This window comes from Emys orbicularis, chromosome 8, assembly GCF_028017835.1.
Source record: "Emys orbicularis isolate rEmyOrb1 chromosome 8, rEmyOrb1.hap1, whole genome shotgun sequence".
NCBI lineage: Eukaryota > Metazoa > Chordata > Testudines > Emydidae > Emys > Emys orbicularis.
The window spans coordinates 93,698,431-93,725,047 of NC_088690.1; positions in this window are offsets into that span (position 1 = coordinate 93,698,431).

Here is a 26,617-nt window from a genome sequence, read left to right on the forward strand (position 1 = left end):
ACCCTGCTTTGCCTCCAGCATTTATAATAGTGTTAAATATATTTAAAGTACTTTTAATTTATAAGGGGGGTCGCACTCAGGGGCTTGCTATGTGAAAGGGGTCACCAGTACAAAAATTTGAGAACCACTGTTCTAGGTTGTGTGTGTCTTTTGGTGGTGTTTTTTTTTTTTTTTTTTTTACTGTTGAGGATTTTGCAGTTCTGAGAAGTTAAAAGACTTGCCCAAGGTCTCAAAGCATGTTACTGTCTGAGTCCAGGAAGAGCCAGGTCTCCTGACTTTCAGTCACATACCCAACACACTAGCCTATGCTGTCTTCAGTTTCACAAATGCATTAAACTGTAATTTTGTGCAATTTTGTGCAAACTTTTGAACCCAATCAAACACTGGGTCAGGCTGACTAAACTATTGATAGTGGACAATTGATACGGTCAGTTTACCTACCTGTTCTGTCCAGCCTAGGGCTTGCTCAGGAGCTATTCAAACTCCCCCCTTTACCCAGCCCCCAGCTCCATGAACATCTGCCTAGTACAGTGAAGTCAAGTCCTAGTTAACCATGTAAAACTCGGCAGTCATTTGGTAATGCTGCGTGGTACTGGGATTTTTTTGTAGGACCTTATATACTACAACTTAAACTCTTTTTTACCAATCTAATATGGGTAAAGTCCTTCCCCCCTCCCCTTCACGTAGAGATGAGCAGACATGGAAATAACCAACTTAGCTACGGATGAGGGTTTCTTATTTGTAGGTGGGACAAAACAAAATATCTGCTGCTGTTAATCTTAATTATTGGGTAACCTTCAAAGTTGGGGCAAATCTAAAGTTTGCTACCTAAATCTAATATCTCCTCCTTCCTCCTCCGCCTAAAAAGCTCCCACTGGAATAAACAAGGCTTAGGGCATGTCTACAGTACGAAATAAATTTGAAATTATTCTATTCGAATTTTCGGAAGCGATTTTATACATTCGGTGTTGTGTGTCCCCACTAAAGCACGTGAATTCAGCGGAGTGCGCCCACAGTACGGAGGCTAGCATCGAATGTCGGAGCAGTGCACTGTGGGTAGCTATCCCACAGTTCCTGCAGTCCCCACCACCCATTGGAATTCTGGGTTAAGCCCCCAGTGCATGATGGGGAAAAAACATTCTCGTAGGTGTTTCTGGGTGTGTGTTGTCACTCACTCTTCCCTCTGTGAAAGCTACGGCAGACGCCATACTGCCAGCAGATGGTGCAGTACGGGACACCGCCTGTCTCCTGGTACTATGAATCCACCTTGCATGTCCTCTCATCTTTCTATCTACTCTTTTATCTAACCATTTCCCACTTTTTTTCGGCCACCGTGAACCGAGCAGCACACCTTCCGCCGCAAACTCTGCTCTCCCGCTCTTGCAGTGCTAGCTAATTTCTCCATGTTGTCTGTCCTGGGCTCCCCTGAAAGCTACAGAAGGCAACAATTCGCCACGGTTTTTTGGCCATTGTGAACTGAGCCGCACAGCTTCCGCCGCAAACTCTGCTCTCCCGCTCTTGCAGCGCTAGCTAATTTCCCCATGTTGTCTGTCCTGGGCTCCCGTGGAAGCTACAGAAGGCAACAATTTCCCGCTGTTTTTCGGCCATCATGAACTGAGCCTCACAGCTTCCGCCGCAAACTCTGCTCTCCCGCTCTTGCAGCTTTAGCGAGCTTCCCGCCTCTGTGAAAGCTACAGAAGACAACCATTTCCTGCCTTTTATCAGCCATCTTGAACCAAACAGCTCTCCTACGTTTCTCACCCTTTTTCCAGGATTACCTGTGCAGGCGCCATTGCGCGGCAAGCATGGAGCCCGCTCAGATCTCTGCTGCAGTTTTGACCATTTTAAATACCTCGCCCATTATCCAGCAGTATGTGCAGTACCTGCAAAACCAGGCGATTACTATACTGATGAGGACATGGACACAGACGTTCCTAGAAGCATGGCATGTGGCGATTGGGAGATCATGGTGGCATTGGGCCAGGTTCACGTTGTGGAACGCCAATTCTGGGCCCGGGAAACAAGCACAGACTGGTGGGACCGCATAGTGTTGCAGGTCTGGGATGATTCCCAATGGCTGCGAAACTTTCGTATGCATAGGGCCACTTTCATGGAACTTTGTGACTTGCTGTCCCCTGCCCTGAAGCGCAAAGACACCAAAATTAGAGCAGCCCTCACAGTTGAGAAGCAAGTGGCCATAGCACTGTGGAAGCTTGCAATGCCTGACAGCTACCGGTCAGTCGGGAATCAGTTTGGAGTGGGCAAATCTACTGTGGGGGCTGCTGTGCTGCAAGTAGTCAACACAATCATTGACCAGCTGCTATCAAGGGTAGTGACTTTGGGAAATGTGCAGACCATTGTGTATGGCTTTAATGCGCTGGGGTTCCCTAACTGCGGCGGGGTGATAGACGGAACACATATCCCTATCTTGGCCCCGGCACACCGGGGCGGCCAGTGTGTAAAGCACAAGGGTACTTTTCCATGGTGCTGCAAGCACTGGTGGATCACAAGGGATGTTTCACTGATATCAATGTGGGATGGCCGGGAAAGGTGCATGACGCTTGCATCTTCAGGAACTCTGGTCTGTGTGAACAGCTGCAGGAAGGGATTTACTTCCCAGACCAGAAAATTACTATTGGGGATGTTGAAATGCCTACAGTTATCCTCGGGGACCCAGCCTACCCCTTAATGCCATGGCTCATGAAGCCGTACATAGGCACCCTGGACAGTAGTAAGGAGCAGTTCAACTATAGGCTGAGCAAGTGCAGAATTTTGGTAGAATGTGCTTTTGGACGTTTGAAAGTACACTGGCGCAGTTTACTGACTCGGTTAGATCTCAGCACAACCAATATTCCAATTGTAATTGCTGCTTGTTGTGTGCTCCACAATATCTGTGAGAGTAAGGGGGAGACATTTATGGCCGGGTCGGAGGTTGAGGCAACTCGACTGGCGGCCAATTTCGCACAGTCAGACTACAGGGTGATTAGAAGAGCGCAGCAGGGTGCGCTGAGCATCAGAGAAGCTTTGAAAGCCAGTTTCATGACTGGCCAGGGTACGGTGTGACAGTTGTGTTTGTTTCTCTTGAAGTTACCTGCCCCCTATATGTATATGAAAGGAAATAAAGTCACAATTGTTTAAAAACCCTTCTTTATTATTTGTTGCACAACACATTGAGAGAAATCAGAAGGTAGACCAGGGGGGTGGGGGTATTGGGTTAGGGGGGTGGAGGAGGAGGGAAGGACAAGTCCAGAAACCAAATCAAAAGTTCACATATGCCAACTTTCTGCTGCTTGGGCGATCCTCTGGGGTTGAGTGTGTAGGTCTCCGTAGCCTTCCCTCCTCGTGTTCTTGGGGTCTGGGTGAGGAGGCTATGGAACTTGGGGAGGAGGGAGGGTGGTTATACAGGGGCTGCAGTGGCAGTCTGTGGTCTTGCTGCCTTTCCTGCATTAGATCCACCATACAGCGAAGCATGTCAGTTTGCTCCCCCCATGAGCTTGACCATAGAGTCCTGCCTGCTCTCATCGCACGCGTCCCTCCTCTCTTCGTGTTTCTGTAATGCTTTATGGGACTCCGCAATTGTTTGCCTCCATGCATTCAGCTGGGCCCTATCAGTGCGGGAGGACTGCATGAGCTCGGCGAACATGTCGTCCCGAGTTTGTTTTTTCCGCCTTCTAATCTGGACCAGCCTCTGGGATGGAGTAGATAGGGGCCGCGTTGAAACATTTGCACCTGCGGGAGGAGAAAAAGGGAGGGTAGTATTTTAAAAGATACATTTCAGAGAACAAAGGGGACACTCTTTCTCAGTGAAACAGGCAATTCATAGTACACAGCACATGTTCTTTCTGTACAAGTTAGCATTTTGCCTCTTATACTGAAGTGCCTGCCACTTTGGTGTGAGTAAGCCATCACAGACGGGCAACAGAATTCAGCTTGCAGGCAGCCTAGGGGCACGTGGGGTTCTGCTTCTTCCACATTCATTTCAATGCTTTCAAATTGCTGGGCCCCTTTCCCATAGCAAGCAATGCCTGGTGCGTTTGCCATATAAAAGGAGGGCTCTCTGGGATGATCGCTTCACACACACACACCCTGCACCCACCGCGTGGCTCCGATGAGGCTCTGAGCAGGGATGAGCCCTTTAAACTAAACGCGAACAGCCCAGCGCGGCTGGGTTTCCCCGCCCCCTCCCCCCCACCGCGTGGCTCCGATCAGGCTCTCACTCACCAGAAGTACCTTCTTCAGGGTCATGGTCCGGGAGCCTGCCTTCGGAGTGGGGAGAGGCTATTGGCTCCAGCGTTAAAAATAGTTCCTGGCTAGGGGGGGAAATGGATTCCCCACTTGCCGCCTGTGCACTGTCCTCCTCCGCCTCCTCCTCTTCGTCCTCCAATAACTCATCCTCCTCGCTCCGTGCAACTCCCCCCTTGCAGGTGTCCACGGACAGTGGTGAGGTAGTGGTGGCGTCACTCCCCATGATTGCATGCAGCTCACGGTAGAAGCGGAATGTATGGGGCTGTGACCCAGAGCGCCCGTTCGCCTCCCTGGCTTTTTGGTACGCTTGCCTGAGCTCCTTGATTTTTGTACGACGCTGCTCTGGTCCCTGGAGTAGCCTCTTTCCGTCATGGCCCTGGAGTCTTTAGCATACGTATTTGCGTTCCTTTTTTTGGAACGTAGTTCTGCCATAACAGATTCGTCTCCCCAACATGCGATGAGATCCAGTACCTCCCATTTGGACCATGCTGGAGCTCGTCTGCGAATCCGGGACTGCGTGATCTCTTGTGATGGTGGACTCTGCATGGTCGCCTGTGATGGTGGACTGTGCTGATGGTGACCAAACAGGAAATGAAATTTAAAAGTTCCCGGGGCTTTTCCTGCCCACTTGGCTAGTGCATCGGAGTTGAGAGTGTTGTCCAGAGTGGTCACAAGGGAGCATTCTGGGATAGCTCCCGGAGGCCAATAACGTCGAATTGCGTCCACAATACCTCTAACCCAGGATTGCGATCTCGATTTAAGCGCTACTTCACTTGCCGAGGTGGAGTACAGAAATTGGATTAAAGAGCCTTTTAAATTGAAAAAAAAAACGGTTTGATCGTGTGGACGGAATCTTTTTTTTTTTAAATTAACTCGGCTAATTATGAAATAACCAACTAGTGTAGACCAGGCCTTAGTTGTCCCAGCTAAATTACAATTCTAGTAACTACAGTCTGACTTCCAAAACATCCCCTGCATTACAGTTGGATTCAATATTCTCCCCTTCACCGCCTGTCCTGAAGTGTTGTGTTACTTGTAGTGTTTCTGTGCACCATGAAATAGCTGCTGGGTTTCACCCTAGAGGTTGCTGCATTTCAGTGGTGTATGAGGTAATTGCTATATACAGGCCAGATGCCTCCTTCAGCTGTGTGGCATGGGAGCCAAAGAGGGGTAGAAAGACCCCATAACGAGTGGAAGGGAGGGTAGGGGCTGCACAGCGTGCTACCCTGTGCCCAAGAGCCTGCAGCAGTTCTGTGTATACAGTGGGAAGAAGTAGCTGCTCTGTACGGCATGTTGTACTCCAGTAGTGGCAGAAATACAAGTAGGAAATCAGAACTCTCTTCTGTCCCACATTCCATCTACCTACCCTTTGTAGGTGCAGAGCATCGCAGGGGCAGTGAATGACATTACATGTTTCTCAGGAGCTATGCTGTCAGATGAGGGGGTGAGCAGTGTGGGGCGGGGATTGGAGTCTGATTTCCCTGCAGAATTCTTGTCCATGACATGCCCTGTCCATGAGGCTGGAAATTCTCACTCCCTTAGGGTCTTTCTTCCTCTAAAAGGTGAACTGCTAAATTCTTTCTGTGGAGATGCTAATACTGCTGGGTCAACTGATGTAGCCATAGAATATTAGCCCTACGGGCCTTCGGCTGGGCACCAGGATGATTCCCCCTGCCTCGGCTGATTGGATTATGGTCAGTTAATGAGCATGGGGAGCACATGGAGTGGGAAGGAGAATGAACAGATAACTCTGCAGCAGTAGTTCCATCCTCAGCTGGGTTTAACCCTAGCTTACGTTCATATTAGGAGAGCTGCAGTTTACAGCAGTTTGTCCAGAATGGAGTCAAGATCAGGTAACTGAACCAACACGTGGTAGCAGACTGCGGATGTATAAAGTGCAGATTTTAATAGAACAGGACTCCTATGTTAAGAACTGTACCCAGAGCATTAACTGGCCTCTTTTTTATTTCTGTATGTATAATAATATTGGCTGCAAATACTTTCTGGGAATAAACTGGGAGTGCTGTAAGCTTTTGGTAAGAACATAATTAGAGGTGCTTTGAATAATATTCTGTCTTTTTACTGTTATATTGCACAAAATAAGAGAACCAAGAGATGAATGAAAGGCATGGATTCTTTGGCACTCACATTAGTCAATGGAGGAGTGAGCAAATACACTCCAACTCAGTGATTTCTCACTCTGCTTTATACAACTTAAAGAAGGGTTACCGGAGTAGAAGTAGGGAATTCTGTAAGTAAGGCTTTAAAGTTCTGACTTCTCTTCCCTTCTTGTGAGGGTAACATTTAAGCCACTGATTGTAAAACATTGCTGTATTTGTAAAGCACCTGAGGTCCCTCTGGATAAGTCATTACTGCAAAAGTAAGATGTCATAATTTAGAGTTTAATGTAATGCTCACTGCCGGCAAATGTTATTCATCATGTGGTCCAGTATATGGTCACAGAGGTGCAAATTTTGATCTCTGTAGTTTCAGTGAGAGTAGCTTCAATAGATCTGAGCTGTTTCTATTTGGTTTTAGATAAGCCCATTATGGAAATAGAAACAAGCTGCAAAACTCATTTCTGGATGTAGTTCTAAACGAGGGGTCGGCAACCTTTCAGAAGTGGTGTGCCGAGTCTTCATTTATTCACTCTAATTTAAGGTTGCACATGCCGGTAATACAATTTAACGTTTTTAGAAGGTCTCTTTCTATAAGTCTATAATATATAACTAAACTATTGCTGTATATAAAGTAAATAAGGTTTTTAAAATGTTTAAGAAGCTTCATTTAAAATTAAATTAAAATGCAGAGCCCCCCGGACCAGTGGCTAGGACCCGGGCAGTGTGAGTGCCACTGAAAATCAGCTCGCGTGCCACCTTTGGCACACGTGCCATAGGTTGCCTACCCCTATTCTAAACTTTTCCAAAGTTTGGGGGTATTGGGACCTGGGATTTTCACCACCTGACTTGAGTCCACTTATGCCAGTGGCCAGTACAAAAGTTTTTTAATATTGCACTCAGGTTTGGCCCTGCGGACCTTCTGCCACAGTGGAGTGCCAGCAGGGCCAAAATCGTGTGAGTGGCATTATGACCCACGTGCATAGGGGATAGCGGTGCTACTCAGGTATGGCCCCACTGGCTCTCTGCAATGAGGGAGGGCCAAAACTGAGTGAGTGGCGTTGTGAGTGGACAGTGCTGCTGCTCCTTGCTGCCGTCACTGGTCAGCGCCGTGTGTACTGTGCGTGTGGCGGTGGGTGCTGCTGTTACACACAGAGCCTGGCTATTTGGCACATGAGAAACGAGGTGTTTCCAGCATAGAAGGTGGCATGGGAGAAGCTGCAATAAAAGACAAGAGCAGAGCAGAATCAGCCAGAGACTCCAGCTGGTAGAAGCAGAAGTAACCAAAGCAGGGACCTCTGGACAATTCAGGGAATTTTCTACAGTTTTGACAGGACTCTTTCTGCCCTGTGCTCATTGGCTGTTTGCTCCAACCCTCTCTCTCTCCCTCACTCAGGCTCTTCACCTCAGCTTCACTCCACCTGCCCTCTTACGTTTTTCCCCACTCCCTTCCCTCAGCCCTTTTCTGTCCCTCTTCTTTTTATTCTGCTTGTGTGCTATACCCCTTCTCTCACCCTTTGTCCATCTTGTCTATTTAGATTGTAAGCTCTTCAGGGCAGGGAACTCCTGTGCTTGTACAGTACCTAGCACAATGGGGCCCCATTCCTGGTTGGTCTTTAGGCACTACCATAATAAATAAGATTAATAATACTAAAAAAGCCCCATGCTACTTAATTTACTTCAGGTGGATTGGGAGACAGATCCATGAGAAAGAGAAATCCATACAGACTGGAAGAGCTGTCTTGGGAAGATAAAATGTGGGCAAGCTTGTGTTGTGCCCGAAGTCCCTGAAGCTTGTGTTGTGCCCGAAGGTGTCAAGAACCTGTGGTCCCAGTACTTAGTTTTCTAGCCAAACAGGGCCGGTCTGTTGTATTTGTTTGTGTAACCATATTGTGTATTTGGGTATGTTTGCTGCTGACCTGGAGTTTTGGGTGGGCTCTAGCTGGAAAAATATTTTACAGAGATGGTTTTCTTTTCTAATGGAAGGGGAGATGTAACTGTTCTAAACAGAGGCAGTAGAGCTTGTTGAAGTTTTTTTTCTTTTTTGTCAAAACATTTTATCAACAAAAATGTCTCAGTCCACAGTGAAAATTTTTGTTTTACTTGAAAATTTCCAGGTCTTTTCTTGATTCTGTATCTATTACAGCAGTATGAAGTTTGGCATTGACTTACAGGAAGCAGGAGTAGGGCCTTTGAGGGAGAAGAGGTAGTATTTTTTTACATTTACCCTCTGTTTGTTATCTAGCACCTGTTTTTTTCATTTCAATGTGTCTTATCTCTGCATAGGTGAAGTTTCTGCTCTGTCATCAGACATTCTTCACTGTGGTTCTTCCTAATTTAATGTGCATGGGCATCATGGCAGTTCCCACTGCAGGAGAGATGCACAAGTAATCAAGGAAACGTTGCACCCTGCTGGAATGGAGGAATGAGGGTACCTATAAATGCAGAAATGAAATAGTGAGGCAGCAGATGCTACTCAAATGATTGGTGGAACAAATATTGCCAGCAGTGGGGTATTTTGTTGTTGTTTAGTAGAGTAATGAGTTGGGTCTGTACCAGACATCCAAATTCCCCCTCTGTTGGATGATGCATTTTCACTGCTGCCAGAGCACCTGTTCGTCATTGCATCAGCAAGTCTAGAATCAGTGCTCCATTGACAGAACTGCCACTCTTGGCAGGGCCAGTAGGCAGCAGGTTCCCCCACTGAGCAGCAAACTGACCCAGCCAGTAATGGCAGTTCCTGTCAGTGAGGCCCTGGTTCTTCACTGCATCAGCAGACCTAGAATGGGTGGTTTGGCAGCAATCTGAGCTATCGAGAGCTTTTAAAGTTCACAAAAAAATGAAGTGTAATGAACACGGAGAAGAGAACAGGAGAGAGAAAGAGCTAAAAGCGACCTAGATGCTTGAATATTTCACTTCCTCACAAATAAACCTGCATGATTTTCCAGGTCCTGGGAAGGATGGGGCGGCACCTTGAGTTGCATTCAGATGTGGCCAGAGTTGGCTTATCCTCTAAGTCAAAAGTGTAGGTTTCCTAATTGTCAGCTGTGTAGCCTGAACCTTGTACCAGGTCTGGAAATGAAGCCATGCCATTCCTCCTTTGTACAACTTCACCAGCATCAGTGAGGTTGGGGACTGTAAGACTTTGTCTATAATTCATGAGGTATGACCAAGGCCCTTCAGTTTTGTTATTTACCAATTTTTTCTCTCTGAAATATTCCCAGGTTTTGAGAAAGCTAGTATTCAGTTGTTATCTTTTTAACCTGAATTTTGACTTTTTGGGGAATTTTTTTGCAGAGGAAGTGGAGGGGGCTGCACTGAAGGGCTGGGGTCAGGAGTGAGGCCAAACATTGCCCCCCCATATCTTGCCCATTGCCCTTCGGTTTTGGTTTTTACTGATTTTTTTTCACCTGTTTTTAAAATTTTAGAATAAACACTGACAGATTCCTGGGAAACTTAAAAAAACAACCAAAACCAAAGGGACTTAGATATGACTGAATGCAATTTACTCTTCCATGACTGTCAGTTCTGAAGTGCTGACAGCAAAAGGCTAGAGATGGGCCAAGGAAAGTGGTGCTGGGATCTGGACCTGGGTCAGATTTGTTAGGGGTCAGGTTCAAGGCTGGATCAAGTTTGGACGCAATGCTTCTGAAATCTTGCAGGTGATTCCTGTTACAATCCAGCCTAGTATGGCAGCACTCTAGGCCAGTGGTTCCCAAACTTGTTCCGCCGCTTGTGCAGGGAAAGCCCCTGGTGGGCCGGGCCGGTTTGTTTACTTGCTGCGTCCGCAGGTTCGGCCGATCACAGCTCCCAGTGGCCGCGGTTTGCTGCTCCGGGCCAATTGGAGCTGCTGGAAGCGGCGGCCAGTAAGTCCCTCGGCCCGCGCCGCTTCCAGCAACTCCCATTGGCCTGGAGCAGCAAACCGCGGCCACTGGGAGCCGCGATTGGCCGAACCTGTGGACGTGGCAGGTAAACAAACTGGCCCGGCCTGTCAGGGGCTTTCCCTGCACAAGCGGCGGAACAAGTTTGAGAACCACTGCTTTAGGCAGATCTGCTGTTTGGGAAGAATTCTCATGAGAATTCAGTCATCTCCAAAGCAGAAACTAGGCCTTTTCTAGTTTGGGATTTGATTTGCAACCACAGTGAGAGGCTGGTTTGGATATGGGTATTCAAGCTGGTCTCCCCGAATGCGCGCGCACACACACACACACACACACACACAAAGATTTTTGGATTTGAGGTTCTGATTTTTGCACAAACAATAGAACAGGGCTTTACCAAAAGGCTGTTTTTCTGCAGAGTCACTTTTCAGCCTATAACCATGTATTAATGAGGCTTATGGGATTTTAGTTGTGGGAGCAGAGAGCAGTTTCATTTCCCCTCCTATGCCTCCCTCCAGGTATTACCTGCACTAGACAGGACAAATCAGAAGGTTCCCATTTAAAAAACAAACAACAAATTAGATTTAATTTTGTACAAAGTGAAAATCCTTAGCTCAAGGTTCTGGGTTTAACTAGGTATGCAGTTATTTAGTTTTATCACTGAAGTGGGCAGTGTATTAAAAAGCCTTGTTTACATGAGCTTAAACCCTCAGAGCTGTTTCAATTTCACTCAGTCATTCTCACTATAGATTGTATATTCAAGGGAAAATCCTCTCCGCAATACTGGGCATGCCGCACTCTTCTCAGACTGATGTTTATTAACTAATACAAAGTTACAAATGATGTACAAACACAGCTAAACAAAAGAGCCCAGTGTTGAGCCTAAATCAAGGTCCTAAATCATAAGCCGTGGTGTGACAAACTGCACAATGTTTGCCAGTACTTTTAAAATGGGGCTTTCTTGCCAGGCTGAGAATCCATAGAGCCTCGCCAAAGAAAACAGTGGGACGGAGCCAGGGTTCTCCCAAGTCTTGGCATGGAATCCACAATAGTAGCTTTGGCACAGATCCATAGAATTGAGCACATGCTCCATAAGGTCACTTCAGAACACCATAATTACTTGGTATTTACTTCAGTGGGTTTCACAGACAAAAATAAAAAGGACACCAGTATAATTTAGGGACTAGATTACAGTCCCCGACCTCTACCATCTCTCTACCCCAATGAGAGATAGCAGCCCTTACCATAGTTACCACATGCTTTAGCGGGAGGCATCTGAGGTTCCCTTTTATCTGACCATGCAGTTTAATAATAACAACAATAAATAATAATAATGATTAATAACTGGGGGGACTTAGTTGCTCATGGAACTGGGAATGGACTCCAGGTCATGGGTTGTAATCTATCCCATGTTAGTAGTGAGTGAGTCATTGCCATCCGATGGCTGTTTGAAGTAAACTGGTGGTCACAGCTCAGTTTGTAAGAAGCACAGCAGTCTCCTCGGAGAGATCAAGGACTGAATGTCCATGGGGACCAGAGGAGACCCCCTGTATCCTAGTTCTGAAAAGCTCAGAACTTTGTGGAGGTCTTGGAAACCAAGCTCATAGCCGTATCTCTATAATGGACCAAGCTACAGCCCTTGATACGAACATGCCCAAACTTCTGGTGGTTGGGGCCGGGTTTCAAAATCTGCATCCAGAATTGCATATCACAGCTTGGGCCCATCATAATGGAGAACATTGTCAGCTATTCCCCATTAGAAAAAATCCCTCCAGAGCAGGGTTGAGGCATGCCCGGAGGGTGGTGCTGAGGTTGCTTGCTCTGCCTCTGCCCAGGCTGTGCCTGTTTTGTGCATAAAGAAAGGACTTCAGTCTCCAGGACCCTCAGCCTGGCACTGTCCACTCATGCCAACATTCACTTTTATTATTTAAATTTTAAGAAAGAAGTCACATCTGATTATTCAGCATTCTTATTTTACATTTTTATTGCGGTTTGCAAAACATGTCTAAGACCCAGAGGAAACCTTGAGGCTTGACATTCTTAAAGTTTTAACACTTCATTGGATCTTCAGACATCGATGGCCAGCAAGCACATGTGTTTCTGAGGCGCCAACTACAGCTTCTGCTCTGACTCTGGCCTCGTGAAGCAAAAGAGACAAGAAAAATTAATTTGGGTCAGTGCTGATTTGTTTGTTGTTGTCAGCTGCGTTTGGGGTTTGTGTGTTGACAGGAGAAAAGGAGGAAAAGCAGAGTCCTTGAAAAATAGTGTCACATCTTAATTTTCTTGGGTTGGCAATGCACGCATTCCACATACTCTGTAATGTGTAGAACTAATGAAGATAGAAGTGCAAAAAAACTATCATCAAATCCAGTACATACCAGGCATAGCACAGCACGCCCATCTGAAATCTCATGTGCTGGACATAAAATCCAAATATTTCTGGATGGTTAGGTTTTAGGCAAGGGTCTGTATCCACAGTAAAGCAAAACCAAACAAGTGCTTTCTAATGTGTATTTTGTACCAAAATCTTGCAGTGGACTTTATTAAATGGTTTTTAGAGAGAGGCTCATGTGGCTAGATTTGAGGATATTAAGACCCAGCATGTGAAGCGGACATTTTATTGTGGTGGTAGTGATTCAGGGTCAGTCTGTTTCCCTGTCTTTTACTGCCCCAATAGGCCTTCCATTATGGCCCCTCCAAGTGTGCTTTACACACACAAAATATGGGGTGGGTGGGGAAGGAGTGCCACCAAGCCCCACTCTGCCCCCAACTCCACTGTGGCCCTGACCCCAGCCGCAGCTCTGGCCTGGCCCCCTTCCCTGACCATGGCTCCGCTCCTGACCGTGGCTCTGGCCCCAGCCCTGGCTCCAGATGTGGCTCTGGGGTGGGGGCATGGACAGATTCCATTATGGGCAAGGGGGGGGGAAACAACAGAAAAAGTTTGGGGACCACTGGTCCAAGGAGTCAGTGGATACCGCCCAGAGGAACTGTACCTGGAGGCACGATCGGACAAGATACTGGCAATAATTGCAGAGCATGCCCTCCCCCCCTATCCAGCTTCCTCCTCGTGGTGTGATGGAGGGGAATAGGAGCCATGTAGGCTGTAGCCGGTAGTGGTGGACTCCTCTCAGTCTCTAGGAGACTGGTCTGACTAGAGACTTTGTGAGGTTTAAGTTTGAGAGCTGAACCACACCCTTACGAATTGTAATTGTTCCTGTCCTGAAACCATATTAAACGGACATGCTACGTGTTAGTGTGTGTTGGTTTCTCCTTGCCCTGGGCTGCTACAGTGAACTTAGTGCTGCCCCAGCTGAGGGAAATTAAAGTGGGGCACAACAGTGCCACACTGGACTGCAGGGGTGTGTGCAGGGACTGCCTGCCCCTTTCCAGCCTCGATGACCTAGACTCTCTACGAGCCTAGAGCAAGACAGTGCTTGCCCGCAGAGAGCTTACAGTCTAAACAGAGAAACAGTTTTGACAACTCCGTTTATATTAACCACTTACTACTGCCTAATTATTGTAACTTAGCCAGCATCTTATGTGCCTTGAGAGGAAGGATGGTCTAATCTAGGACTTGGACGACCTGGGTTCAGGTCCCTTCTCTTCCACAGACTTCCTGTGGCCTTGTGCAACTCACTTAGTCTCTCTGGGTGGGGGCTATGAAAGTACTTAGGTGTCTAAGTCCCAGTGTTGGCTCTACTGCAATCCCCAAAACTCCCACTGAACCCTGTAGGTATGTAAACCCCTTGGGGTGTGTTGAAGATAAATGCAATAAAGATTGTGAGGTGCTCAATATTACTGTAATGGTAGTGGGGGGGAGACATATAAATAGCTTAGATTCCCGTGTCCTGTCCTTTAGCTTTTACTACTGTTATATTTTTACCCATGCTTGTTTCAGGTTTTTCCCCTAGCGTTCATCCATTCATGCACTGCCTCCTTCCAGTCTTTGCCTGTCTGCTGTTTAGCCCGGTCCTGTATTTCATTGCTGTAGTGATCACCAGCTCCTCTCACGCCCTCTTCTGCAGGGGGGCTTGGAGGGCCTCTCTCACTGACAGCGGTGCCAAACCCCAATGCCCAAAAAATCGAGTCTGACCCAAAAAGTCATGAGATTTTTTTAAAAAGAGATTAAATGTTTTTAGAGCTGTCTTCTGATTTTTAACTCTTTCTCCTCCTGGCCCGTGTGTGTGTGTGTGTGTGTTTGAGATTACTAGTGTTGCCAATTTATGGTAAAAAGTGTGTGTGGGTTTTTTGTTTTGTTTTTGCCACCATACCCCTACATCAATTAATTCTGTGCTACAGCCCCCACATGAACTCAGCCCACCTGCCACACAACACTTCTGCCCGTTGCTTCCTCCCCAACCTTACACCCCTGCTCCTCCTGCAGCTGTGGATGTTCGTCACCTGCTGCCCCTGGCCCGAAGGGAGGGCAGCTCCAGGGGAGATCACAAAATCATGTTCCCATAACTTTGTGAGAGCTGGCAATCTGGCATTGAAGTCAATGGGAGTTTTGCTTTTGTCTTCAGTGGAATCAGGATCAGGCCTAGGACATCATGCCAAGCTAAAAAGAAATGCTCAGCAGTTCAGTTTATCCTCCTCCCACCCAAAGTCCCGTGGGTGACACTTTCCTGGCTCTATAACGAATACCAGGAGAGCACAGAAATGGTTAATCCAGCTTCTCTGGCCATGCTGCTCTCTGCCTATCAGTTTTACATCCCTCCCAAATGTGACAACTGATAGGGAAGCTGGGAAGTTGGTGGGAAACTGACAAAAGGATACAGATGATGAAGATAAGGAGTAGCATGAAATTGGCCTATGCTTCCATGTGACTGTAAGGGGAGAAATCAGCAGGTGTTTTCTGGGGGGTGAGTGGTTTGAACCAAACACCAGAAGCCCAATTTCTGTTGCTCAGGATTGTCTTTGCATACGTCTCTTGTGTAGCCAGCCCTTGGCTCTTGCCTTCAGCTCAGTATGGCTGCTGAATAGATTCAGATATCTGCACATCTGTAAATAATGAATGATAGCAATGACATGTTCTTTCTAAAAGACAAAGCGGTACATTGAACACTGCTGGCACGGGGAGAAAAGCCCAGCAGGATTTAACTTGGGGCTGCTGATTTGAACCCTCTGCTCTGTTAAAGGGGCGTAGTTACTGGAGTGTAGTTGCTTAAAATGTGTTGCTTCTAAGCGTTATGGTTCCTTTGAACTGGCCATATCTTATCCTGAACATGGCTCAGGCAAAACTCCCATTAAAGTAAGGACTGATTAATGTTTGGAGGGTTTGCCCTTGTATATTTCCCAGATTATCTTTCAGTAATTTTCGTCACATATGTAGCACCTGTCACCCAGAGACCGCCAGATTGCAAATGGGGAAACCAAGGCACAGAGAGGCCAATCTTGGCTGAGACCACATGGCAGGTCAGTGATAGAGCCAGGAATAGAGCCCAGCTCTCCTGATTCCTATCTCCATGCTTCAAACACAAGAGGTGGCTGCTACTTCATTTCTGGTAAAATTAATACATTCTTAGGTGTGTGATCACTGGCTGTTTTTACATTCACCCACCACCTTCATTTGTGGCTTGCAAGGAGCCACAGATGGTGATCTACAGTATAACAGATTTTTAGAGATGAATAGGGTGACCGTATTTCCCAAAGGGAAAACAGAACACCGCACGGGGCTGGCCTGAGCCTCTCCTCCCCCCCCTCCCCATGGGGGCTGGCCCGAGCCACTTGCCCAATTCCCCCCCTGCAGGGCTGGCCTGAACTGCTTGCCCAAGTCTCCCTCCCCACGTGGGGGCAGGAGGAGGGAGGCAGGGCTCGGACAAGAGCAGCGATGACTAGATAGGGTGACCATAGTTTCCAAAGGCTGGGCCTGGCATTGCTGCTCACTCAAGTCCTGCCTGCCCTGTGCCCAAACCCTGCGTCCTTCCCTCCCCCCCCCCCCCCCGCGTGCAGCTGGCATCACCACTCCCTCCCCCGCATGTTCCTCCACACTCCAAAAGTTGTCATTTGTCCCTTTTGCTCTTGCCAACTGATCAAATTGGCAGGAACAAATGGGACCAATGCCCACTTTTGCCCAAAAAATCGGGATATCTGCGACAGGGCTTAAAAAAGGGACTGCCCCAGTCAAAAGGGGATGTATGGTCACCCTAGAGATGAAGCCTGACTTACTTCTTGCACATTTTGCATCCCTGAAGCTTGCCCATCCCAGGCCTTGTTTGTATCATGCATTTAAACCCTATTGCCATGGGCAAAACTGTTTTGGTGCAATGAGGTCATACACAGAACCATGCCAAAGCTTAATGAGCAATCAGAAAGGTGAAGGAACATTCAAAATGTTGTTTGTCCCTGCCGCTGCTGCTCGTGTCCTTTAACCCTTTATGTACCCCACCATCTTATGCAAGTTTTGTTTTTTGCGTTCACTAGAGCATGTAATTGTCCCCTCAATGACTTGAACTACTTGGAATGTTCAAAGAGCATTGGGGGCGGGGGGGGGGGGGGTGAGGAGAAACCAAGCAGATAAGTGACCTATTTAGACAAGGTTCACACTGATTTCACTTTCTGTTTGGCTTGTGTAACCAGTTCATATGTTGGCATCTCTTAGTTCTGCGCCAATCTCTAGAAATGGTCAGCAAGACATAATCTTGTGTCATAAATTCTTGCATTATCTTCCTGGGCACAGAGGTTATCCCAATCAGAGTTAGAGCTCCAGGTAGAAGAAAATGATACGAGGTGAAAATCAGTTGCTTTTATGTTCCCAGCCTGAAGTTATCGAGGGAGAGACTCCCAGTCCCTGGCTCTAACCTTGAGAACTCAGAATGAGAAGCTCAGGAGACTGTGTACCTGGGATCATCCAGGAAGATGAATTGGAGAGAGTGCTCAGAGTGGGATGGCACTGGAAATATATATTCCCTCTCTTGCACACACTGCCCTTCCCCTCCCTCACCCACTTTATTAGCTGGGAGCAGTACGGTGTGTGGTGTGGCATCTTCACTGATAGCCCCCAAAATGAGCACGAGAGAACAAATCTTGCCCCTTCCTCACTGTAGCACTGCTGCTTCCACAACTGGCTTCCAAAAGGGACATTTGCAACTGCTGCAGGGATCATTGCAGCCCAAGGGCCCCACTCTGCTTTTTACTCAGTGCACTGGGGGAGAGGATTTCCTCCCAACACTCAAAAAATCAATTGCAGCTGAATATTATTCAGCTTGTGCAGTGGGTCCAGGATTTACCCTTGTGTGAAGGGAATACTCAAAGCCGGATGGAGAAATATTGAACAACCAAGCAGCATCATGCAAGGGAAGCTCCTGCTCTGCTTATATTATGAAGGTCGTTGGATCCCTGGTTATTACCAGCTATGGCAAGTGGAGCAGAAACATGGGAATTAACAAGAGTCCAAACCAGAGTGTAAATGCTGAACAGAAAAGCTTGGATCGGCAACCCGAAGAAGATCCAGGAGGAGAAGAAATGGGCAAAGGACATCTTGAAGATTATGAAGAAGCTCAAGTGGTAATGATATTAGTGGTGGTGATGGAAAAGAGACAGAACTAAACTTTGTGCCTGAATACTTCAAGGCTGAGGTCTTTCCAAATATGCTTCATGACAAATGGTGAACACAGCAAAGGCTGTCGGGGCGGGGTGGGGGGAGTTGTGCTGGAAGCCTCTGTAGGGCTAGCTTGGACACATTTGGCCCCAGACTCAGAATATCACTGAAATCATCAAATGCAGCTGTGGTTATAGTTATTCTTGAGGCAACCTTTGTTAGGGATCTCTAAAGCAGACGTAATTTACACCTGCAAAAAGTGCATTCCCATTAGGGGTGATCCAAACTATATGAAAGTCAACAGGAATCTTTCCATTGATTTCAGTGGGATTTAGGTCAGGTGTATGGGGATTGGGGTAAAGTGACGCATTCTGTTTTTGTCCTCCCTCCCCCTATATTTTCCAAAAATCCCATTAAGAGAAGACAATGGAAACTTCATTTTGAGTTGGTTCAGTTGCACTAAGCAAGAGCTCAGTATTATCATTATTGAGTATCACAGGGCTCTTGACACAGGCTGGAGGTCGGATTGCTGCAAAACCAAAATGGGGAGAGGGTTTGGTGAGATTTCTCAGTAGTTAGAGCTATTTACATTGCTTGTTAAACACTGGGCCAGATTCATCCAAGAGAGAAATGGAAAGAGCTTTGAAAGTGTTAACAAATTTGTCTTCAGCTGCTTTAGGATTTTAATTATGACAGTAGAATTAATCAGGGCTGATTTTCTATTTATAGAAGCAGCTAACAAATCCTAGCGCGCTCTAGGAATCCGGATTCATCTAGTGAGTAGTTTAATACAATACTGGGAGTTGAGAATACAGAGTATGATTCCATGTGGACAAAACATTGCGCATATATAATGGAAAGGGTTATGCATCCCTAACTATATAGGCAGCACTGATAGCAAAACCTAACGTATGAAAAGATGGCCAATGTGCAAAACACAGCAAGTGTCCCTTTTTAATTTTTGCTAAATCGGTCTTGCTTTTGATGTACGGTTTGCATATCGTTAGCCCAAAATGCTGGGCGATTCCAGACCGAAGATTTTGTCTTTATTTTGAATTTTTTACATTTTGGGTTAATGCTGACTTCACAGGACACTTGGCTGTGTACTTTCCAGCTGAAGAGAGCTGGGTATAAGACTGCAAAGGGAACATGTTGTGCTCTGAAAGAACTATTATCACTGCTCTCATTGCAATCACAGAGCTAGGCTTCTGCATGCTGCTTCCAAAACCATAATTACTGGCTGCTGCCTACACTATGAACCTCTTTATTAAGTCTTCAGAGTCATTAAGAATTTGTAGGGGATTTATGGGAGCTCAGTTCAGAATTGCCTGTTTATTTACATAGCCAAGGTATGGCCAAAATGTAGCCTGCAGAGTTCTGCAGCGAAGCCCACTCTTGCACACGTTCAGGATGCAGGTGAGACTGAGTGGAAACAGCTTTCAGCATGCAATGTGACATCTTGCGCTGAGCTCTCTGGAGTATTGCACTAGTTTCTGTGTGCCATGCCTCTGATCTGAATCAAAGACGAGGGGATAATTTGGGAAAATTAAGTGTGGCTCTGGGGCTCCTGGTGGAGTCAGGGCAGGCAGGTGCTGGGCAAAATCTGAGGTTCCCTGATGGAGACAGCAGGTTAGATCAGGCAGATCCTGGAAGCTTGAGTCATTACTCAGGGAGAACTTTCAGTGACTTCAGTGGGAGAATGGACTGAAATCAGACTGGGTCAGGGCTTTTGGAACTGGTCTCGTGTGTTAATGAAATATTTTTTCCTAGTAACTTGGCTGTGGGAGCATGAGGGGGAGTTCTGAAACTGTGAAATAGTAGGAGCCAGATGAGATGTTGCTTGTTTGACAAGTATGAGGATTCAGCAAGATGGCTTACAGATGCACATTTTGACCTAAACAAACAAATCAAATGCTTCTATTTTCAGATAAAATTCACACTGTGGTATGCAAACACATTGTGGTGTGATGACCCTACTCTCAAACTTGCTGCCTAACGTGGCTTGCATAGTGAGCACACTTAATGGTGCCGCAATTCTGAACAGTTGGATCAATAAAGGCAGCCATCCTCAGTGACTGCCTCCAGAACTCACTTTTAATATGGGGGGGGGGGAGTCTGGAGAGACAATAAGGGACATACTACCACTGACACCAAAGGGAGATCTCCTCTAGCTCTAGTGCTAGAGACCTATGTTTTTTAAAGCTGAAACTAGGGTCTCAGCTGTGTGTGTGTCTCTTTGGTCTGTAGTGGATACAGTCGTTACAGCATTATGGAGGGAGTTACTGTAAAGCAAGTTACTATTACTCTGAATAGATGTTCTCTCTATAATAATGCACTACACAAATTCTAGAAATATTTTTTATTGTAACTAGCTTGATTCTTTCTATTCCCGTTTAATACTGTCAGCTATATTTTCAGTTATAGGCTTGATGGCTGCACCCACAAAAATGTTGTGGCCCTTAAAATCCTGCTTTTCTGCAAACAGGCTAGGCAATTATATGTCCAACTGCCTGTTTCTGGGTGCAATTACCCAGTACGCATGTGCTAATAATAATTATACTTAGCAACCTATAGTATGTAGTGTTCATCTTCATTGTACTTTACAAACCAACACCATGTGAGTAAGTATTGGTAGGGGAAATGAAGCTCAAGGCCACAAAGTCAGGGCCAGAGCAGGATTAAAAATCAGGAGCTCCTGAGTCCCAGACCTTTACTCAGGCCACTAGTCTCTCCCTTTCTCAAATGCCTATTTGCATACTCCAGTTTTAGGTTGAATGGCTTTTGCTAGACGAAAAGCTGGGTCTGTCTTGGCTATTTGCCTTAAAGAGCTCTCTGGAAGGAGAAGGTGAAATATACCATATGTGTCAATTTCCGGATTTGCAGTATGACCAGATATGGCCAGATTTTTATTTTCAGAGGTGGGGGGCAGAAAAGAAAAAGGTAAATTTCAATTACTCTGAAGGCATATTATGTTGATTCACAGCCTGTGCAATCATTATGCATCATCCAGGTGCCTCCTCTGGCTTCTTGAACGGAACATGCCTTTAAGAACTTGATCATCCCCAAAAGAGCAGCTAAGTCCTTCAGTTAGCCTGGGAGTTACCTCTGTGTGCAGACTAGGAGGGAGGCTGGGCCACAGAACCTCCTCAATTATATACTTGGGTTATACTGATACACTTGGGTTTATTCATCCGGCAAATCTAATGGAACTGGCCTGCGATGAATGGCTGGTCTGTGTGACACTCAAACCCAGTTTCTTTTCAGATGCTCATCACTTATTTACATGAGATGATGAGTAACATCTGCATTTGGGGCTTGTTGCAGCTGTGCTCATCATGCTCTGTGCCTGGCTAGAGGGTGCTTGCTGGAAACATATTTCGTCATACTGAGTTGGCTTGCACTTGCGGGCCTCTCTGGGAATACTGAACATTGTCCATACAGCTGTGAGAAAAGCAGCCACTGTTGCCCCTTTTCAGTTGGGGGTGGCTGGGAATGCAGAGATTTTCTGGGATATGGAGCGAGTAAGGCCTTCAGGGCTTGGACTGTGAAAAGGAGGTGGTTCTTTTTAGTCTTGCTTATCTGATCTCTGCAAAGGATCAGGCCCAGGTCCTCAGCTGGTATACACTGAATGGAGATACCTTGACTGACATCAGCTAAGGATCTGGCCCTTTGTTTTTAAATGGTATTTAAAATTCCATTATGCCAAGCAGATTGTGAAATCTATCTGATATCCTGGAAATATCCATCCAGATTTGAAATTCCAAGAGGAAAGAATAACTCCAACAGCTACAATAAAAAAATGTTAAATCTTCAATCTGGCAACAGCTTGAGTGGGCTTCCCCACCCCCTCCCTGCAGGGCCCCCGGGTAACATGTGGCTCAATAATAAACACACAACCCCGTTCTGTGAGGAAATTTACAGTTTGTACTTGACAGTGACCATCCATTACGGTTCAGCGCAGCTGTTCATGTGAGGACAGCTTTAAACTCTTCCAGAAATTGTTCACATTCATCGGCAGCCGTTCCTCTGCTGCCTTCTCACTGGAGCCTGAGAATGGGAGAGGCACCCTCTGTGACCTGCCTTTATTCCCCAGGCAAGTGTAACACACTGCCATCACTTGGGCTTTTCTTGTGGCCATGGATGCTGAAGGCTCCCCTCGCAAAATCTCCTCTTTATCCTGATGTCAGTTTTTTTTTTTTATATAGAACACCAGACATCTCCTTTCTCTGGTTTCTAAATGACACAAGCTGTGCCCACGGCATACACACCTCTTGCACATATGCACACATACAACAGCCCCACCTGTGAAACACCAACCATACATGGCACACATCACTATTCTGCATTGACATCATGTTCGACCCTGGCCATCTACTGTACAATGTGCCTGCGCTATATTGTCTAACAGACTGTGAGCTCCTTGGTCAGTGTCTATTGTCTTATATTGCCAGGCACTCGGTAAATAATAATAAGCACAGGCATACACGGATACAGACACACTTGCTCATATACTTAGATATGTACATAATCTCTCTCCCCTCTTCCTTGTAGTATGCTTTCTACTTTCCCCTTTGTTATCACACGAGAGGAATTTTCAGAAGTGCCTGAGTAGCGTAGGAGCACTAGTTCCATTGATTTTCAATTTCAATGGGACTGGTGTGCCTAAGTCACATAGGTGCTTTTGAAAATGACACCTTTAAGCTTCTGTGTAATAGAAAAAGAAACTGAATTTTCAAATTTTTCTCTCCCAACTCCTGAACTGTCACAGGTATTAAAGTGATTCCGAAATGCAGGCAAACTCTGAGAGGCCAGAATCTGGAAAATGTACGGGGCACAATTGTCAATTGCTTACTCTAACAAGGACCTCTCGTGTCAAACTGGACCTTCTTCCACCACATGTCCTCTGCAGGTAGGAAAGGGAAGGTTTTTCTCTTTGTTTAGCATTTATGCTCTGATTGCTGAATGCTGTCTTCCCATCTGATAGGATAACTTCCTAAGGAAGTGAAGTTTGGTCTGACTTAAGTATCAATTTATTGTTAAGATATAAATTATGGAGCTCTCTTTTGAGCTTGTGGCATTTCTAATTCTATCTATGACACTTGTATGGCCCCTGCCACAGCAGTATCTGAGCACCTCTTAATCACAAATGAATTTATCCTCACAAACCCACTGTGAGGTAGACTAATGCTATTATCCCTATTTTACAGACAGGGAACTCAGGCACAGAGGCAAAGTGAGTTGCCCACGGTCACACAGAAAGTCTGTGGCAGAGCAGAAGTTTGAACCTGAGTCTCCTAAATGCCAGGCTATTGCGGTAACCATTGGGCCCTCCTTCCTCTTAGCTGAACTTAATAGGAGATAAGGGTCAGGCTCTGAATGTTCAGACATGGGATTCTTGGGGAATTTTGAAAGTTTTTTTTTTTTAAATATGTGCACTAGTTGCCCACTTCTTAGGCTGGCAGAGACCTACATGGGAGAATGGACTCAATGTCCAATGAGTGTTTGATCCCTGTAATTTGGTGCTCTGCATAAGAATTCAGGAGACAAATGCCATCCAGTCCCTTGCTCTCAAAGACCGAGTGCTTTGCATGCATCTGCTGGATTTGATCCTAGTACCAGTGTGCTCAGTGACTAGAAGGAGCACTTCATATTATGCTCAGCACCAGGCCTGTCATCCAGTTAAGGAGTCGGCCTTGATGGGCTCCAAAGACAATTGATCCTCCTCTGCTGGTAGATGAGATGGCTCTGATGCAGCCAGAGGGTGGCAAGGCCAGAGTTACTCCAGTCTCCATCAGAACCATCCAAAATCCTGGAGGGGTGAAAAACATGGACACAGTATAGCCAAAAAAATGTACTTTAAAATGGAAAGCAACTCAATTGTTTATAGCCAGAGGCTTTTACCCAGCTGTTACTTTCCAATAGAGTATTAGGATCAGTAATTGATGTCTCTGCACAAGCTGGGAGAAGAATGACTAGGGCAATATTTTTTTTTCATAACTCTCTGGAAAATTGAACCCCAGCTGGGGCTAATAAGTGCTTTCATTAAAACACTGAGCTTAATCCAAAACTGAGAATAATGTCCCCTCTGTGCTGCAGCTCTCCTCAGCCTTGACGTGGGCTATGCTTTTTATCCTCCTTTCCTTTCTTGTTAAATAGACACTTCTCACCCTGGCATCAGAATAGCACCAATGTTAGGTCCCAATGAGGTGAAAGTTTTTGAGATTGCACCAGTGGAATGTGTTCTTGTTTTTTCCATGCGACATACTCTTTTCAGAGATGGAGATGGAGGAGTGTGGCCACTGTGCCCCTTGAAAATCCCTTCTCCTCCTCTCTCTCCCGCCCCCCCACGCCCAGCCAGAGGTGGCCTCACCCACAAGCTAACAGGGGGAAAGAAAACCAGCCTGCATGCAGCATGCATGCCAGGATGTGCATGTTGGACTGTGAGGGAGAGTCTAAACCAGGGGTCGGCAATGTTTGGCACGCGGCTCGCCAGGGTAAGCACCCTGGCGGGCCGGGTCAGTTTTATTTACCTGCTGAAGCGGCAGGTTCGGCCGATCGCGGCCCCCACTGGCCACGGTTCGCCGTCCCGGGCCAATGGGGGCGGCGAGAAGCCGCGGCCAGCACATCGCTCGCCCGCGCCGCTTCCCGCCGCCCCCATTGGCCCGGGACGGCAAACCGCGGCCAGTGGGGGCCGCGATCGGCCGAACCTGCCGCTTCAGCAGGTAAATAAAACTGGCCCGGCCCGCCAGGGTGCTTACCCTGGCGAGCCGCGTGCCAAACATTGCCGACCCCTGGTCTAAACCATTCCATCATTTCTGACAAGGGTCCGCTTTGTCCTCCCAGCGCTTCATTTTCCTCCAGCCGGTGCAGTGAAATCATTACTAATATTTTCTCATCCAGCACTCTTGACGTGGAGAGAATATTTTACAAGCCACCTGGGTTTGCCCTGTAAGGTCAAAGAGGCTTTCCCCATTCTCACCCCACCCACACACAGAGAGCTCTCCCATACAGTCACCCTTCCCAGGGAATGGTGATGTAAGAAGTGGCTTTGGGGGCTAAGTTCAGTGCAAAGTCCTGGGAAGTTAAGGTGAATCACCAGAACCCAATTTCCCCCTTTGTACACGAGGTCTGGTTTAGCTTCCAGGGACAGAGCTGAGCTTCATTCTCCTGATCAAAAACATCCTCTTACATGTTTCACAGGGGTGGGCAAACCAGTTCTTATAAAATAAGACATAGCCGTCCCCCCACCCCCAACCCACTCTTCCCTCTGTACAAGTGTTTGGTACGAAGATGCTCATGTCACTGTTTTCTCCTTTTCTATTTTTGACTTTTGTGTTCTTCTGCACTGCAGGGCTCTGGACAGGATTCAGAGCGGAGGGGCTGGGATACTGTGGGAAGGGGAATTCCCATGGTTTTTCCAGCACAAATGAGAGCAAGAAATGCCAGCTGGAAATCTCATGAGAGTCATTTCTGGTGAGAACTTTCAGCTCCTCTTTGCAGGCCTAAGAGGTCAAATAAAGATGAAGAAGAGAGTCCTTTGAGGATGGAATAATGTGACTCATTGCTATACTTGGCACCTGCATACTGGCGCGTCTATGTTGAGTGCACCATATACGCAAAGATGGAGCAGGGGGTAGGTAGGTTCTGATCATTTGGAAAAGGCTTGAGGAACATCAGAACTTCAGGGTGCTTCACTGAAATGAGCTAAGGTTCACTCATTAAGAGCTCTTTATCCTTTGTCTCTTGATCCCCAGCCACTGTCTGAGAGAGAACAAGCATCCCAGGTAGCAGAGCTAGGAATTCAAATTAGCAAATGTAAGACAGGGAATTTAGCAAATCTTTCTGAAAATATGTGGTCATTCCCAGTAGGCTCTTGTACCATCAAGGCAGGCCTGTAACTCCATTGTTCTTGCTGAATGGCTGCTGTACTCTATATTGGTCTCGTCACTTAATCTAGGATTCCTTTCCCGGACTTCATGACCTCTCTTTCTCCCCAGTTATTCAATGAAGGGCCATGCTCTGATATCCTTACTCACACTGGGTAGCACCTTTCCACATGAATAGTCCCATTAACATCAGGGGGATAGTTCTTAGGATTATTGGAATCTGGCACAGTGTTTTGTGATGCCTTGTATGAATAATGCAATGTAAAATCCTAGAAGCTCATGCTAGAAGGCGCCTTGTAGGTCACTAAATCCAATCCCTTTATACCTGGTGCCAATTCCCTCTATTCACTGGAGTGTGTTATCTAATTTCGCTATAGATCGTGCATTGAACACATCTCTTGACACCCGTTCTGTTGTGGAATCCTTCTGTCTAATCGGAATATTAAGTTTAAATTCATTACTTCTGACAGAACAACCTGGAATAATATTTCTTGCTTTATATTATCCTGCTTACTGGTGTTTATAGAGCTTGTATCACTTTAGTGCTATGCTTACACTGGCCTGATTCTGGGTCACATTTATACTAGGGTAAATCAGGAGTAACTTCCTCCACCAAAGTCTGAAATTACACTGAGGTAAGTGTAATTTACCATAACTGGGTCATATATAGTTAATGATACAAAGCAGTTTTCAAGCCAGGGTTATGTTTATAACTTTGGGAAACTTGCATAAGTAGGGGCCTACCAAATTCACAGCCATGAAAAACGCGTCACGGACTGTGAAATCTAGTCTCCCTCCGTGACATCTGGCTATTGTAGGAGGGTTGCGGTATTGCCATCCTTACTTCTGTGCTGCCTTCAGAGCTGGGCGGCCTGAGAGCAGTGGCTTCTGGCCAGGTGCCCAGCTCTGAAGGCAGTGCCACTGCCAGCAGCAGCACAGAAGCGAGGG